The sequence below is a fragment of the Salmo trutta genome, chromosome 18, assembly GCF_901001165.1.
Source record: "Salmo trutta chromosome 18, fSalTru1.1, whole genome shotgun sequence".
Taxonomy (NCBI): Eukaryota; Metazoa; Chordata; class Actinopteri; order Salmoniformes; family Salmonidae; genus Salmo; species Salmo trutta.
Window position 1 is genome coordinate 25,733,553 of NC_042974.1, and position 17,654 is coordinate 25,751,206.

General features: G+C 44.1%; 3 long non-coding RNA genes across 3 annotated transcripts in view; all 3 read left to right on the forward strand.

Annotated features, from left to right (window-relative positions):
* Window positions 1-1,387: 1,387 nt before the first annotated feature.
* LOC115153080 (uncharacterized) lies at window positions 1,388-1,810 on the forward strand. Its single transcript, XR_003867635.1, has 2 exons — window positions 1,388-1,483; window positions 1,659-1,810. It is a non-coding gene; the product is annotated as an uncharacterized LOC115153080 (long non-coding RNA).
* Window positions 1,811-1,866: 56 nt separating this feature from the next.
* On the forward strand, window positions 1,867-12,513 carry LOC115153078 (uncharacterized). The gene is made up of 7 exons (XR_003867633.1): window positions 1,867-1,905; window positions 10,518-10,643; window positions 10,927-11,082; window positions 11,193-11,223; window positions 11,352-11,403; window positions 12,103-12,172; window positions 12,333-12,513. It is a non-coding gene; the product is annotated as an uncharacterized LOC115153078 (long non-coding RNA).
* A 1,530-nt stretch (window positions 12,514-14,043) lies between these two features.
* The window catches only part of LOC115153079 (uncharacterized), an 80,850-nt gene continuing 77,239 nt past the window's right edge, over window positions 14,044-17,654 (forward strand). Inside the window, exon 1 of the long non-coding RNA XR_003867634.1 lies at window positions 14,044-14,114. This is a non-coding gene — a long non-coding RNA (uncharacterized LOC115153079). The remainder of the gene's footprint in view (window positions 14,115-17,654) is intronic.

A 17,654-nucleotide genomic window follows, 5' to 3' on the forward strand; every position in this document is an offset into this window, starting at 1 on the left:
AACATTATTAAAGTGGCATTATGTAGGCAGCAGCCTCTCTGAGTTAGTGATTGCTGTTTAGCAAGTGATGGCTTTGAGATAGAGGCTGTTTTTCAGTCTCTCAGTCCCAGCCTTGATGCACCAGCATTGACCTCACCTTCTGGATGGTAGCGGGGTGAGCCGGCAGTGGCTCGGGTGGTTGTTGTCCATGAGGATCATTTTGGCCTTCCTGTGACATCGAGTGGTGTAGGTGTCCTGGAGGGCAGGTAGTTTGCCCCCGGTGAGGCGTTGTGCAGACCGCGCCACCTTCTGGAGAGCCTTGCGGTTGAGGGCGGTGCAGTTGCCGTACCAAGCAGTGATACAGCCCGACAGGATGCTCTCAATTGTGCATCTGTAAAAGTTTGTCAGGGTTTTAGGTGACAAGACAAATTTCTTCATCCTCCTGAGGTTGAAGAGGCGCTGTTGCGCCTTTTTCACCACACTGTCTGTGTGGGTGGACCATTTCAGTTTGTCTGTGATGTGTATGCCGAGGAACTTAAAACTTTCCACCTTCTCCAGTACTGTCCCTTCGATGTGGATAGGGCGCTCCCTCTGTTTCCTGAAGTCCATGATCATCTCCTTTGTTTTGTTGACGTTGAGCGAGAGGTTGTTTTCCTAACACCACACTCCGAGTGCACTCACCTCCTCCCTGTAGGCCGTCTCGTCGTTGTTGGTAATCAAGCCCACTACTGTTGTGTCGTCTGCAAACTTGATGATTGAGTTCATGGCGTGCTTGGCCACGTAGTCATGGGTGAACAGGGAGTACAGGAGGCTGAGTACGCAACCTTGTGGGGCCCCAGTGTTGAGGGTCAAAGAAGTAGAAATGTTGTTTCCTACCTTCACTACCTGGGGGCAGCCCGTCAGAAAGTCCAGGACCCAATTGCACAGGGCGGGGTTGAGACCCAGGGTCTCCAGCTGAATGATGAGCTTGGAGGCTACTGTTGAATTCTGAGCTGTAATTAATGAACAGCATTCTTACATAGGTATTCCTCTTGTCCAGATGGGATAGGGCAGTGTGATGCCGATTGCATCATCTGTGGACCTGTTGGGGCAGGATGCAAACTGAAGTGGGTCTAGGGTGGCAGGTAAGGTGGAAGCGATATGATCCTTGACTAGTCTCTCTGATGACAGAAGTGAGTGCTATGGGGCAATAGTCATTTAGTTCAGTTATCTTTGCCTTCTTGGGTACAGGAGCAATGGTGGCCATCTTGAAGCATGTGGGGACAGCAGACTGGGATAGGGAGCGATTGAAAATCTCTGTAAACACACCAGCCAGCTGGTCTAAGGAAGCAGCTAGGGATGCCGTCTGGGCCAGCAACCTTGCAAGGGTTAAATGTCTTACTCACGTCAGCCACTGGGAAGAGGAGGGTGGACGCAATCCTTGTTACCGGGCCGCATCGGTGGCACTGTATTATCCTCAAAAAGGGCAACGAATGTGTTTAGTTTGTCTGGAACATACTGAATTGTAAGTTTATGCATTTTACCGCTGTATCATACTACGCTATGATTGGTTAAGACCACCCAGGTGGTGAGGTCATGGTCAGGGTATGAGACACGTGAACATGCCAATTATAGCTAGCTAATAAAGAACTACGTTAAGAAATATCCTGTCTTACTGCATTTTATTATTTTGTTCAAAGCAAGACATGGTGTCAGAGTAAAAGGACTAAAAGATGGATTTTGCTGGAGTTCCTTCACCTCGAATGGACTGGGGGTCTACAAACTTATCCGATGCATGGCGTTAAGTACAAACAGCATGTGGAACTGATGTTCACGGGTCCTCTGCAGGAAAGAGAAAAGGAAAGGTGCAGCTACCTGCTCCTCTGGATCGGTGAAAAAGGGAGAGATATTTACAACACATGGACACTTACCGAGGCTGAATCAAAGGTACTGAAAACATACTACGATCGTTTTGAAGCATATGTTGTGCCGAATACCAATACGATTTTCGCTAAGTTACAAATTCCATGAGAAAGTACAGGGAGCTAGCGAATCGTTTGTGACTGAGCTGCGTCTGTTTGTGAAATATTGTGATTATGCAAACAACGATGTATTTGGAATACACTCACCGCGAGTGAGAGAGAAACTTTTCTTGAATGTTGGTTCTGAGCTAACGCTGGACAAAGATATTGACAGGCAGATCTCATGAGCTAGAACAGGTTCAGATGAAAACCATTTCAGGCGGCATCAGAGCGACACAGATTCAAAACATGTGGATATTGTGGATACAAAGTGCATGGCGAACAGGGAAATTGCCCAGCTGTCTAAATGTGGAAAATGGAATAACTTTGCAAGCGTGTGCAGAGCTTACCATGGAAAAACAGTACACGCAGTGAGTGAAGATGACATGTCAGAGTCAAATGCTCATGAACTGTTTATTGATTCAGTGACACAGAGAAATCAAATATCAGAGACATAGCAAGCCTTTGCTGACATTGAGATAGGAACACAAGGCACAGAGCTAAAGTTTAAACTAGACCGTGGTGCACAAGTACACATTATTCCTCTGAATAAGTACCGCAGCTTGACATCTGAGTGCGAGCTACAGCCCACCACGCGCAGACTGACTGGTTATGGTGGTGAACAGCTCCCAGTAAACGGCACATTTAAATGCAAATACAAGGAAAGTGACATGACGTTTGACTTTTACATTGTTGACACTCGAGCACCTGCAGTGCTAAGTCTTAAATCATGTTTTAGACATGGACCTCATCAAGCTAGTTTTATCAGTGACAGCACCAGTAGAGACAGAAAATGTACTGGAGGAGTTTGTTTTTACAGGAATAGGACTATTCCCAGGAGAATGTACCACATTCACTTTGGCCCAGACACAACCCCTGCGGTCTACCCACTGAGAAAGTTTCCCCTTGCGCTCCGTGCCTGTCTGAAGAAAGAGTTGGAGAGCATGGAGCAATCTGATATAGTCACCAAGGTTACAGAACGACAGATTGGGTAAACGCGTTAGCGGTGGTGGAGAAACCACGCACAGGCAAGCTCCGAGTATGTCTAAACCCAAAAGACAAAGCTATCAGACCATTGTTGCCAAGTAATGTTCAGGGGAAGTTGCTATAGGCAAATCGATTTGTTGCTAAATGACGTTGTGATGTCATTGCGGGATGACGTCATTGCGTAATAACATATAACTGCATCATTACGTAGCATACACAATATCGTTACTCAAATTGACTGGCCATCTCGGCGGAAAATATTATTTGACATTTGTTAGTTTAGATTTGTTTGTTTATTATCAGATATTTTATTTGTAAAAGTAATATAAACACAACATATTTTATATGTTCGGATATTTTTATTTTTCAACAAAACACATAATTGAATGTGTTTTGTTGAAAAATAAAAATATCCGAACATATAAAATATGTGTTTATTACTTTTACAAATAAAATATCTGATAATAAACAAACAAATCTAAACTAACAAATGTCAAATAATATTTTCTGCCGAGATGGCCAGTCAATTTGAGTAACGATATTGTGTATGCACAATTACATTTTTATTTATTTTATTTTTAACTAGTAAACCTACACATTCTGAACAATTATAGTTTTAAGCAGTGTATTGGTAGTTAACATGCTACCTAACTGATCAACAATTATAGGTACAATATATATGCTATCTTATTGAACAAGCAACTTAACTCAAATAATGATGTGTGTGCTAGGCATCTCTCTCCAGCTTGTTGTGCTGCTTGGCTGGCAAGGTGCTCAATGGTTTCCTCCAGATATTGCCACTGTTCTCACTCACACGGCAGTGCAGACTGCTACCATCAACTGTGTGTCTCCGCCAGTTCCAGAAAGTCCACTACTTGCATACGTACTGTTAATATGATGAATCATAGATTGGCAAGGAAATCCTCTTCATCTTCACTGTCCAACTGCATTGTCACGGAGCTGGAACCAGCTGGAAGAGGATGGAGTGGCCTTAAAGCTGTATGCTGCTGTGGTGCCAAACTGCTGCAGAACTTCACTTGGTAGTTTATGCTGTTAACTGGTATCACCAGCCAGCTTCAGTCCTTACCGCACCAGGATTATGGAGTTGAGAGTGTGCAGTGACATTCTATTTCTTAACTTTGACTTGACCACACTCATTTGGCTGAACAGCCGTTCAACCTCCTCATTTGTGTGGCAGCGAGTGCAGCTTTGCACAGTTCTTCAAATGGATTTGATCCGGAAGAGTCCGTGTAGTTATTCACTTCACTCCAAAACTCGATTGTATTTTCAGTTGAGTCCCACCTAAACAGATGGATTTTTCTCCATTGGGAAACAATTTGTTCAATTGTTTGGGGCTGGTACCCCAGTAGCTCAGCTCCTTTAATAATTTCAGTGGTGCCTTTATTGTGCTTTAGTGTTTCCTTAACACTTAACAAGGCCATGTTTCGCAAGGCTTCTAGGTTGTTTGGGAGCTTTGCTTACAGCTCCTTTCTTAAAGCAACAATGTAGTTGATGCACTGTCTCCGAATGACCTTTTCGTCCTCTGGCGCAAGACTGAGTTGGTACACCGCGCTCTGGAAAAGGTACCCAAGGTATGGTGATGGACTGAGATGTCTATCAATGGCATCCTTCAGGACATCAATTTTTGCCATAGGTTTGACTACTCTGCTGCAAATTGATGTTAACTTCTTGTCTGGGCCCCTTTTTTCTCAATTTCCTGCCTGAATGACGTGCCCAAAGTAAACTGCCTGTAGCTCAGGCCCTGAAGCCAGGATATGCATATAATTGGTACCATTTGAAAGAAAACACTTTGAAGTTTGTAGCAATGTTAAAATAATGTAGGAGAATATAACACTAGATATGATAGGAGAAAATCCAAAGAAAAATCAACCAGAACTTTTCTTTTTGAGAGACCACCCTCTTAGAAATGCAAGTGAAGGCTCATATTGTACAATAGCTCCCTATGGCTTCCACAGGGTGTCAGCAGTCTATGTTCAAGGTTTCAGGCTTGTAACTTCAAAAATGAATAAGAAGTAACAGTTTTTGTACAAGGACACAGTCTTGGAAATCTGTGTCTTTGTGCACCATGAGGAAGTTGCGCACCTGCTAAATTCAGTTTCCTATTGAACATAATTCTTTCTGAAATAAATATTATAGTTTGATTACATTTTAGGCTGTCTGAGGAGTAAATAAAAACTTATTTTGACTTGTTGAAACAAAGTTTTTATGGGTAGATTTTCAGATTCCTTTCTCTGCAAGTTGAATGAATGGATTACTCAAATCGATGGTGCCAACTAAACAGACTTTTTGGGATATAAAGAAGGATTTAATCTAACTAACAAAACCACTCTACATATTATAGCTGGGACCCTTTGGATGACAAATCAGAGGAAGATTTTCAAAAAGTAAGAAATATTTAGTCTTTATTTGTGAATGTATGAACCCTGTGCCGGTGGAAAAATATTTTGATATGGGGCGCCATCCTCAAATAATCGCAAGGCATGTTTTTGCTGTAATAGCTACTGTAAATCGGGCAGTGCTGTTAGAGTAACAAGGATTTAAGCTTTCAGCCGATATAAGACACTGCTCCAGAGCGCTCAGCCCCAGTATGAGGTCTTAAGGTTCACCTTCCAACAGGTCAGCGACCGCTAAGCACACAGCCAAGACAACGCAGGAGTGGCTTCGGGACAAATGTCCTTGAGTGGCCCAGCCAGAGCCCGGCCTTGAACCCGATCAAACATCTCTGGAGAGACCTGACAATAGCTGTGCAGCAGTGCTCCCCATCCAACCTGACAGATCTTGAGAAGATCTGCAGAGAATAATGTGAGAAACTCCCCAAATACAGTTGTGCCAAGCTTGTAGCGTCGTACCCAAGAAGACCTGCCAAAGGTGCTTCAACAAAGTACTAAGAGTCTGAATAATTATGTAAATATATATTATTTTTTTGTAAATTACCAAAAACTTCTGAAATCTTGTTTTTGCTTTGTCATTAACCTCTCTCGGGCAGATGGGACGCTATCGTCCCACCCATGGGACACACGATTCAACAGCCAGTGAAAAATCAGAGCGCCAAATTCAAAAACCACAAAATGTTGTAATTCATAGTTCTGAAACATACGACCATTTGAAAGATAAACCTCTCCTGAATCCAACCACGTTGTCCGATTTCAAAAAGGCTTTACGGCGAATGCATAAAGTTAGATTATGTTAGGACAGTACATAGACGAAAAATTACACACAGCTATTTTCAATGCAAGGACGGGCGTCGCCAAAAGCAGAAAACCAGCTAAAATTATGCACTAACCTTTGACAATCTTCTCAGATGACACTCCTAGGACATTGTTAGACAATACATGCATTTTTTGTTCTATCAAGTTCATATTTATATCCAAAAACCCCATTTTTACATTGGCGCGTGAAGTTCAGAAAATGTATTTCCCCCAAAACTTCTGGTGAAAGGGCACATCAATTTACAAAAATACTCATTATAAACGTTGATAAAATATTAAACTGTTATTCAAAGAATTATAGATTAACATCTCCTGAATGCAACCGCTTTGACAGATTTCAAAATAACTTTACGGGGAAAGCACACTTTGCAATAATCTGAGTACTGCGCTCAGAAAAAAACATCAGGCGATACAGATACCCGCCATTTTGGAGTCATCTAAAATCCTAAATAGCATTAGAAATATTCACCTACCTTTTAATAATCTTTATCAGAAGGCACTTCCAGGAATCCCAGGTCCATAATAAATGTTGTTTTGTTCGATAAAGTCCATAATTGGTCGAAATACCCCCTTGTTGTTTGCGCGTTCAGTAAGCTACTCCAAGTGTAGAAAGCGCGTGGAAAATGTCACGACGAAAAGTAAAAAAAAAAAAGTTATATTTACGTTCGTTCAAACATGTCAAACGTTGTATAGCATCAATCTTTAGAGCCTTTTTATCTTAGAACTTCAATAATATTCCAACCGGACGATTGCAATCTCTTGAAAAACTTTTGGAACACAGCTACCTCCTCACGTGAACGAGCGTCAGAAACCCATGTCATTTTCTGAGTCACCTACTTCCATGTCCTCGTGTTGGCTCTCTGTTCACCATAGAAGCCTCAAACAACTTTCTAAAGACTGTTGACATCTAGTGGAAGCCTTAGGAAGTGTAAAATGAACCCTAAGTCACTGTGTTAGAAAGGCAAGGACTTGAAAAGACTACAGACATCAGATTTCCATTTCCTGGTTGTATTTTTCTCAGGTTTTTGCCTGCCATATGAGTTCTGTTATACTCACAGACATCATTCAAACAGTTTTAGAAACTTCAGAGTGTTTTCTATCCAAATCTACCAATAATATGCATATCCTACCTTCTGAGTAGGAGGCCATTTAATTTGGGTACGTTTTTCATCCGGCTGTGAAAATACTGCCCCCTACCCTAGAGAAGTTAAGGGGTATTGTGTGTAGATTGATGAGAGAAAAAACAACAATTTAACACATTTTAAAATGAGGTTGTAATGTAAGAAAATGTGTAAAAAGTCAAGGGGTCTGAATACTTTCCAAATGCACTGTATGTTTTGATTGTTCATACATTGGAAGATTGCATGATGCGACTCTAATGATGATTTGAAAAAAGTCGCTAGCTCTGCTTTGGTTTTTTTCTCTTCAGGCTGTACACACTTCATCAGTCTCTCATTCACAACTTGACATGCACTTGATAATGCCTCAAATTTCCCAGCGGCATCCCCTTTGCGTGGCCGAGTTGCACCCTAAAGAAAATCCAGGCCATTTGCGGCCAGCGGCTGTTGTGCCCTTGGGCTAAATATAGTAATTATAATTCCCTTCTCCCTGAGTGCTGCGTGCTCTGAAGCACCTCTCACTCAAATGGCTCTCCATCATGTGATCGGGTCTTTCTCACAGGCTACAAGTGAAAACAGACGTGGGGACGCAACTGCGCACGTCCTTATCCAATTCCATATATATTGAAGATATTGGAAGAATTGTCCATATTTACTTTTTGTCAGCCAACAAGATGAGAAAGCCTAATGAACAGCAAAAACACAAGCCTATATCAATCTACTATCCCCATAGTACAAAATACCTATTCTGTGCGAAAAATAAATATTCCAAACGTAGTCTGGGACAGTTGTCGGATGCGGTCAATCCCAAATTAATACATAAAAAAAAACTGATCAGAACGTTTAGCGAAAAATGTTGATAATCAATTAGGCTATTTCTTCACATTATAAGCACAGCAATGCGCACATGGCAGTAGGCTATAAGCGCGAATGTTCCATTTGCTAATATTGTCACCCATCAGTCAATTCTTGATTTAATCTTGTCTTTAGATATACTAAATAATATGAGTGAAATTTTTGATTTAGAAAGGACCGTTATCATGCACCTGTCTCGAAAGAGGGGGGAAAAATACATGTCATCTATGCACTTAAATTGCCTGCCCCCGTTTTTGAGCTTTGACAATCGACAGGTCAAGGGCAGGCAGAGGTCAGTATTCAAGAGCAGAGTCCGAAAGGTACAGAACGGCAGGCAGTTTCAGGGTCAGGGCAGGCAGAATGGTCAACCTGGAAACTAGAGCGCAGGAACTAGAGCAAGACAGGCGCACGGGAAAACCACTGTTTGTTTTGTACATTTCAAGCCTAACTGGCAACAGACAGAGAACACAGGTATAAATACACTGGGGATAATGGGGAAGATGGGCGACACCTGGAGGGGGGTGGAGACAAGCAAAAGACGGGTGAAACAGATCAGGGTGTGACTTAAATAGCGAATGGAGGACTCTTTTCCCGTGGTTCATTTTCATGCCAGCCAGGTAGGCCATACTACTGTTGTAAAGAGAAGCAATGTGCTTAATATTAGGAAAGTTGAGAAATAAATATAGTAGGCCTAGCCTATAGAAAGCTGATGGGATCTTCCTCTTAAGAGGCCATCACACTGATTTCTCACGCAATTGCATAGCCTGTAGAAATGTTGTACAACATGAGCACATGGGTTCTCATTAAGTGTTTTATTAGATTTCCATTTCCATTTGCAATGTCGGTCATTAGAGTGACATTAGAGGGCTGAGTACCAGGCAGTTAGCAAGTTTGGTAGATTACTAATGACCAGCAGCAGCATCAGAGCTTGGAGAAGCCTAATTACCGTGACTAAACGGTCATGTGGAATTTGACTGCCTTCATGACTCGAGACCGCCGGCGGTAATATGGTCAACCACAACACCCCCTAGTCACAAATCCTGTTCCAGGAGCACGTTAGCCAGGGTGTGCAGGCTTTTGTTCCAGCCCAACACCACCACACCTGATTCAACTACTCAACTGTCCTCCCAACAGTATAACTTCTGTAGCTTGATATCTCACGCTAAACCCTGGTTGTTGTGTCACAGGTTTAAATCATGGTGACAAACAAGAAAACTGTAAAAGTGGAGGCTGTGGTCTTGATGTAAGCAGATGGAATTGGTGTTAGCGCCTGATTATTTTGCCTAAACATCAGACTGTTACCATGACTACCAGTCTGATAGAAGTCACTGTAAAGAAGATGCAATAGTCTCTACAAGCCAGAATGTTGAATAAATAGATTTGAGTTTACTCTACCGGTTGTACATGCTGTTGGTCCTTTTGGCAGTAGGTGGATATCGGGTATACTCAGGAAAGTGTTGTTTACCCAACGTTTTGCGGCGCCGGTAGTTTCTGTCACTTGTATTTTCAATCTCTTGACTCATTGCACGTGATGCACAATGTGTAAACAATAAGAAGCCCATTTCCCCTCAATCAGCTGGAAGATTTTGCCGTTTGGTCTGTGATTCGGTACAGACCAGCGTTCATAAAGTCGGGTTAATTACACAATGGATATTTGAGCAACATTTAGGGGGTCCGGTTGAGCTCGACTGCAGGATTGCGTGATACGCCACAGCTTATAACTAACTATAAGTTAACTAGTGAGTTCCGCAGCGGTCTAAGGCACTGCATCAGGGCTAGAGGCGTCACTACAGACCCTGGTTAGATCACGGGCTGTACCACAATTGGCCGTGATCAGGAGTCCCATAGGGCGGAGCACAATTGGCCCAGCGTCGTCGGTTTGACATTTTTCTTTATTTGACCTTTTATTTAACTAGGCAAGTCAGTTAAGAACACATTCTTATTTACAATGACGGCCTACCCTGGCCAAGCCCTAACTCAGACAGCGCTGGGCCAATTCTGCGCCACCCTATGGGACTCACCTGATCAAGGTTCTTGGTTACAGCAGATACAATGAATCCCCTCCTGAATCAAGATCCCTGCTGCCTAAATTTGTTTTGTCTGTTTTAACATTTGGAAATACCGTATACCCCGTATGGTACTGGAATGATGGTATGAAAATCTGGTTAACACCCAACCCTAGCAAATGTGTCAGGTTGATTATAAATGAGAACGTGTGTGGAGGAGGCAATTGGATGACAGTATTGTTGTTTTTTTGTCCCGGCGTAGAGATATTGTAAGTCATATGTTGCAGTGCAGGTACAGCTTATGTTCTCCTGGCTGGTCTAATTATGTCTGTGTCTCTCCAGGCAGGGTCTCAGGTGGAGCAGCTGAGTGAGTTGGAAACTTCCCATGGGTCTCCTCCAGGACTGTCTGCACATGCTGGCCCTCATCTACACCTCCCTGCAGGCCAAGAACCCCCTCCGTAGGGCCAGGTACATCTCACCAACTCCTCCTCTCCCTCAGTGTCTTGCCCTGGCTCATAGGGTGTGCAGGCTTTTGTTCCAGCCCAGCACAACCACACCTGATTCAACTACTCAACTGCTGATCAACACCTTGATGAGTTGAACAGGTGTTACGGCTGGGTTTGAAGTGGAACCAAAGCCTGCACGTCCAGGACCAGGGATTGTGACCACAGCTCTGTCTTTCCAGTAGATTAGCGAACATGTTATAGAATTGCTACTCTCTTAATCTACATGTTCTCTCTGCAATCTGCAGTGCCCTGAGCTCTGTACCAGACTGGCTGCAGGAGCAGACTGTTGGTTGGCTGTCCGGGTGCCTGTCTGACTGTCTGTCTGTCCACTCTCGGCTCAGACCACACCGCATACCCATACCCGATAGACTCCATCACATCTTGCCTTGCCTTCCCTCTCGGTACGTATGGAATCTCCTCACTTAGGCTGTCTCTTGTGTTTGGTATATTTTTTTAGAAGATACACTTCATCCACAGTTCATTATATACCGAATGCTCTATTGCTTTTCAGGTGACAGGTGTACACAGTCTGCTAAAAGAAGGTGAGTGCTTTGTTTTCCTTCAGGTTATTATCAGACCTGCTCAGGACGATGAGCTCAAACACAGAAACGTTTTGCCCGGAGTTCATTGATGTCTTTAGATAATATGCCTCTACCTCTGTTCTCTCCAGTGTTACAGTTCCTCCAGAAGGCCTTATTAAGTGAATATCTCCAACTGAACAGGTAAGACAGCCTATGCTCTTAAACCTTGGTCCTCTGCACCCACAGGACGGCATTCCTTTGTTCCAGCTCGGTAGTAACACCCATGATTCAACTAATCCAGGACTTAATTAGTTGGGTAGTTAATTTAGCTGTGTGAAGGGCACCGGACCTAAGTCTCAGGGTTGAAAAACGTGTGGTGCGTGGCCTCTGACTGACCGGTGTATGTCGCCCCCTGCTGTCTTGGCGACCTGCTAGCTAGACCACTATGTGCTACAGGCCTAGCTCGTGTCTAGCTGCGGCCAAGGCCTCCATGCTGGTAGTGCAGAGGTCCCAGGAGCCCATCAGCGCCACCCTACAGGCTACCCATCTTTACTGCACCCTGCAGCTGACCCTTAGTGGCCTACTGGACTGCTACACACACACCCTCACAGATGGTGAGGACCGTGTATGCTACACCAGGGGTGTGTTCACTTGGAAACCAACAGAAACGGGGAGGGACCTACCTGAATTTGTCCAATAGAAACTCTCGTTTTCATTGTAAAATGATTTCCGTTGGGAGTAAACGGTCTCCGTTGCAAAACTTTTGCAACTGTTTGCCACGGTTTGCTATGGTCTTGGTCTGAATAAATACACTCCAGGTTACTCAACATTAGCTCATAAAGTGTGAGCACTCAGCTTTTAAGTAATGAGTAGGCTCCCCACCACTCTCTTTCTCTATAGAATTTGTGCAGTCGGTCCAGAGCATGGTTGGCCAGGTGTGTCATGGGGAGTGGAGATAGTGGCCACAGGGGTGAGTGACTACACCCCATACACTCACAAGTACACTGAATGACTCATTTTGATTGGATTCATTTTCGTTGTTCATTGATAGTAATGGCCATGATGTTGATTCCGCAAACTTTTTGTCTCTCTCTTTCTGTATGTTTTTGTCTGTCCATCTGCCTATCCAGGTGGCAGGTCTCCTGCAAGGTTCAGAACAGGTTGGTGAGTGCGCCCCCGTGTGGCTGAGACAAAGCTGTACGGGGCTATATGACAGTGGCCGTCCCGCGGGTTTGTTTCTCTACCTGTGTCACGGGGCCCTGGCTATGCTGAACTGGAGAATCTTCTTTCTCATGGTCTGAGAGCCCTTTAGGTGCCTTTTGGCAAATTCCAAGTGGGCTGTCATGTGCCTTTTACTGAGGAGTGGCTTCCGTCTGGCCACTCTACCATAAAGGCCTGATTGGTGGAGTGCTGCAGAGATGGTTGTCCTTTTGGAAGGTTCTCCCATGTCAACAGAGGCACTCTGGAGTTCTGTCAGAGTGACCATCAGGTTCTTGGTCACCTCCCTGACCAAGTCCCCTCTCACCTGATTGCTCAGTTTGGCCGGGCGCCAGCTCTAGGAAGAGCCTTGGTTGTTCCAAACTTCTTCCATTTAAGAATGATGGTGGCCACTGTGTTCTTGGGGACCTTCAATGTGGCAAATGTTTTGGTACCTTTCCCAGATCTGTGCCTCAACACAATCCTGTCTCTGAGCTCTACGGACAAGTCCTTTGACCTCATTTTTTTGTTTTTGCTCTGACATGCACTGTCAACTGTGGGACCTTATATAGACAGGTGTGTGCCTTTCCAAATCATGTCCAATTAAATGAATTTACCACAGGTGGACTCCAATCAAGTTGTAGAAACATCTAAAAGATGATCAATGGAAACAGGATGCACCTGAGCTCAATTTCGAGTAGCAAAGGGTCTGAATACTTATGTACATTTCTGTTTCTTATTTTTTATAAATGTGAGAAAAAAAAATGGCTTTGTCATTATGGGGTATTGTGTGTAGATTGATGAAATTTTTTTATTTGATCCATTTTAGAATAAAGCTGTAACGTAGCTAAATGTGGAAAAGGGGAAGTGGTCTGAATATTTTCCAAATGCACTGTATACAAAAGTATGTGGACACCCCTTCGAATGAGTGGATTCGGCTATTTCAACCACACCCGTTGCTGACAGGTGTATATTATCGAGCACACAGCCATGTAATCGCCATAGACAAACATTGGCAGTAGAATGGCCTTACTGAAGAGCTCAGTGACTTTCAACATAGCACCGTCATAGGATGCCACCTTTCCAACAAGCTACCCCGGTCAACTGTTAAGTGCTGTTATTGTGAAGTGGAAACATCTAGGAGCAACAATGGCTCCGCTGGGAAGTGGTAGGCCACACAAGCTCACAGAATGGGACTACCATGCGCAATGCCAAGTGTCGACTGGAGTGGTGTAAAGCTAGCTGCCATTGGACTCTGGAGCAGTGGAAACGCGTTCTCTGGAGTGATGAATCCTGCTTCACCATCTGTAAAACATATCTGGGTTTGGCGGATGCCAGGAGAACGCTACCTGCCCGAAGGCATAGTGCCAACTTAAAAAATTGGTGGAGGAGGAATAATAGTCTGGGGAAGTTTTTCATGGTTCGGGCTAGGCACCTTGGTTCCAGTGAAGGGAATTCTTAACGCTACATCATACAATGACATTCTAGACAATTCTGTGCTTCCAACTTTGTGGCAACAGTTTGGGGAAGGCCCTTTCCTGTTTCAGCATGATAATGCCCCCGTGCACAAATCGAGGTCCAGATGTGTAGTTCTTGTTGTGTCTGAAGGCTGAGGAGTTGAAGGCAGAGTCGTCTCCCCTGCTGGTGGCAGCCTCCTCACCTCCCTACGGCTGAGCTGACTGTATCACCGCTGCCTTACTGCAGCTCAACACCAGGTGAGTTGAGTACACACATGAACATTCACATTCATGCCAGTCTTTGGTGTGTATTGTTCATTCTGTGTGTCCAGGTGTTTAACTCTGAAAGGCCAGTGGAGTAGTGTGCTGTCAGAGCTCATCAGTGTCCTATAGGATGTCTGACACAGTGTAATTTGTTGTCCAGAGCTCCTCCACTGAAGGCCTCATCCCCATGGATACTGACTCAGGTCAGCACCTCTGATTGGTCTAGACTAGAGTGAGGATGCCTCATAACTAGTGCCCAGTGTTTTTCTTAGTAAGGAAAAACTCCTGGCCCTACATAAGGGTCTTCTCAGAGACATCCGCTGGTCTGCAGAGGATCCTGCAGGAGATCCAGCCTGACGACACCAACAACTTTTAAACCAGCACCAGGGAGCTGGACACACATCAGTCTGGACTGGAGAACGGACCTGCAGCTCCCACAGACAAACCCCAGCATGACAGCACAGGTCAACACATCTCCCCTCACTGACTCACTGAACTAGTATATATGATATCATAATCTTGTGCTTCTGCTGTGTCTTTGTGTTAGGAGGCGGCAGGTAGCCTAGAGGTTGAGAGAGTTGGGCCAGGGGTTCGAATCCCTGAGCCGGCAAGGTGGAAAAATCTGCCCTTCTGCCCTTGAGCAAGGCAGTCAACCCCCAACAACAACTGCTCCCTGGGTGCCGATGACATGGATGTCGATTAAGGCCTTACCCTGCACCTCTCTGATTCAGAGGGTTTGGGATAAATGTGGAAGACAAATTTCGGTTGAATGCATTCAGTTGTGCAACTGACCAGGTATCCACTTTCCCTAAACCTGACACCTCAGAAACAGCAGACGAGTGGTGAAACACTGACCCCATCAGGACAGAATCGGTACTGTAGCCAGCTTTACTTTATAGCTGCAGTACCAGTTATGTCCTGATGCGGTCAGTGTTTCACCACCGCCTACTGATATTGAAGTGTTATGCACTCGAGTGGATACTACACGACACAGTCCATATAGACGGTTTATCAGTACGGATGCAGAAAGACAGCCATTCAATCTGCCCCATGTACATAATTATTACTTCTAAACAAAAACACTTTTTGGGGTTCTTACATGCTTACAATGTTGTTTTGGTTATCGCTTGACCAGTTGCTAAGATTGTATTTGTTTGTCATCTTTGCAAAATACCTATTTTGGAAGCAGCAATTGTTAGCTGGAATGGTACCAGTCATTGACAAAGGCTGTAGCAAAAGCTAGCCAAAGAGCAATTTTACTAGTTGAAGACGTTTTTAAGTATAATGTAGTTGATTTGCGATGATGACACAAACATTTTGTCAAGCAGGACATTCATATGAGCCTTATATTTTAATTATAATTCAAAAGTAGTGTGAAATGCACTCAAATATGCATTTTTTTCGGTTTCTTGTGAATTTGTATTTAGACCTTTTTTGGAAGTACATACAGGCTGTAACAGTAGCAAATTAAGATGGTTGCTCAGCAAAACACCATATTTGGTGATCAGCAAACTTATTTTGACATAACGCTTACAGAGCTGGTGAATGGGAGTTTTCTGGACGATGGAGAGTTTTAACGTAGAGATACTGGTTCACCACCAACATGGCGCGCATCGCTCTCGTGCGGCAATGTTTACAAGCACAGTGAAAAAACGATTTGTTTGGCATGACACATTCTAGAAGGCTTTTTGTAAATAGTGAGTTGTATGCCTATGGATTTGACAATGAGATGGTGTTTAGTGTGAGTTGTAGGTGGTAGTTGCGAGGGCTACAGGGTGACAGCTCAGATGGTGTTGGTGTGCTGCTGGAGCAGAATGAAGGAGGTATCCATGGTGTGTCAGAGCCGCCCTGTACAGACCCCCGACACACACTCTGACCAGGAGCTCATCACAGAGGAGCAGGTGACACACACACACACACACACTGAAACATGATCTCAGTGCCCTCTCCTTTACCGTGTTTTAAAAAATAAAAAAAATGATTTCACATTTATTTAACCAGGTAGGCCAGTTGAGAACAAGTTCTCATTTACAACTGCGACCTGGCCAAGATAGAGCAAAGCAGTGCGACACAACAGAGTTACACATGGGATAAACAAACGTACAATCAACAACACAATAGAAAAGTGTATATATACAGTGTGTGCAAATGTAGGCAGATTAGGGAGGTAAGGCAATAAATAGGCCATAGTGGCGAAATAATTACAATTTAGCAATTAAACACGAGTGATGGATGTGCAGAAGGTGAATGTGCAAGTAGAGATACTGGGGTGCAAAGGAGCAAAAAAATAACAATATGGGGATGAGGTAGTTGGGTGGGCTATTTACAGATGGGCTATGTACAGGTGCAATGATCAGCAAGTTGCTCTGACAGCTGATGCTTAAAGTTAGTGAGGGAGATATAAGTCTCCAGCTTCAGTGATTTTTGCAATTCGTTCCAGTCATTGGCAGCAGAGAACTGGAAGGAAGGCAGCCAAAGGAGGAGTTGGCTTTGAGGGTGACCAGTGAAATATACCTGCTGGAGCGCGTGCTACGTGTGGGTGCCTGTGGGTTTGGCGACGAATATGAAGTGAGGGCCAGCCAACGAGAGCATACAGGTCGCAGTGGTGGGAGGTATATGGGGCTTTGGTGACAAAACGGATGGCACTGTGATAGACTATATTGTCTATATATGATTTATGTTGTCGAACTGCTTTGCTTTATCTTGGCCAGGTCGCAATTGTAAATGAGAACTTGTTTTCAACTTGCCTACCTGGTTAAATAAAGGTGAAATAAAATAAATAAATAAAAAGACTACATCCAATTTTCTGAGTAGACTGTTGGAGGCTATTTTGTAAATGACATCACTGAAGTCAAGGATCAGTAGGATAGTCAATTTTACGAGTGTGTTTGTCAGCATGAGTGAAGGATGCTTTGTTATGAAATAGGAAGCCGACTCTAGATTTAATTTTGGATTGGAGATGCTTAATGTGAGTCTGGAAGGAGAGTTTACAGTCTAGCCAGACACCTAGGTATTGTTAGTTGTCCACATATTCTAAGTCAGAACCATCCAGAGTAGTGATGCTAGACGGGCGGGCGGGTGCGGGCAGCGATCGGTTGAAGAGCATGCATTTCGTTTTGCTTGCGTTTAAGAGCAGTTGGAGGCCACGGAAGGAGTGTTGTATGGCATTGAAGCTCATCTGGAGGTTAGTTAACACAGTGTCCAAAGAAGGGCCAGAAGTATACAGAATGGTGTCGCCTAGAGGTGCATAGAGGTGGATCAGAGAATCACCAGCAGCAAGAGCGACATCGTTGATGTATACAGAGAAAAGAGTCGGCCCGAGAATTGAACCCTGTGGCACCCCCATAGAGACTGCCAGAGGTCCGGACAACAGGCCCTCCGATTTCACACAGTGAACTCTATCTGAGAAGTAGTTGGTGAACCAGGTGAGGCAGTCATTTGAGAAACCAAGGCTGTTGAGTCTGCCGATAGGAATGTGGTGATTGAGTCGAAAGCCTTGGCCATGTCGATGAATATGTGTGACTACATTTACCA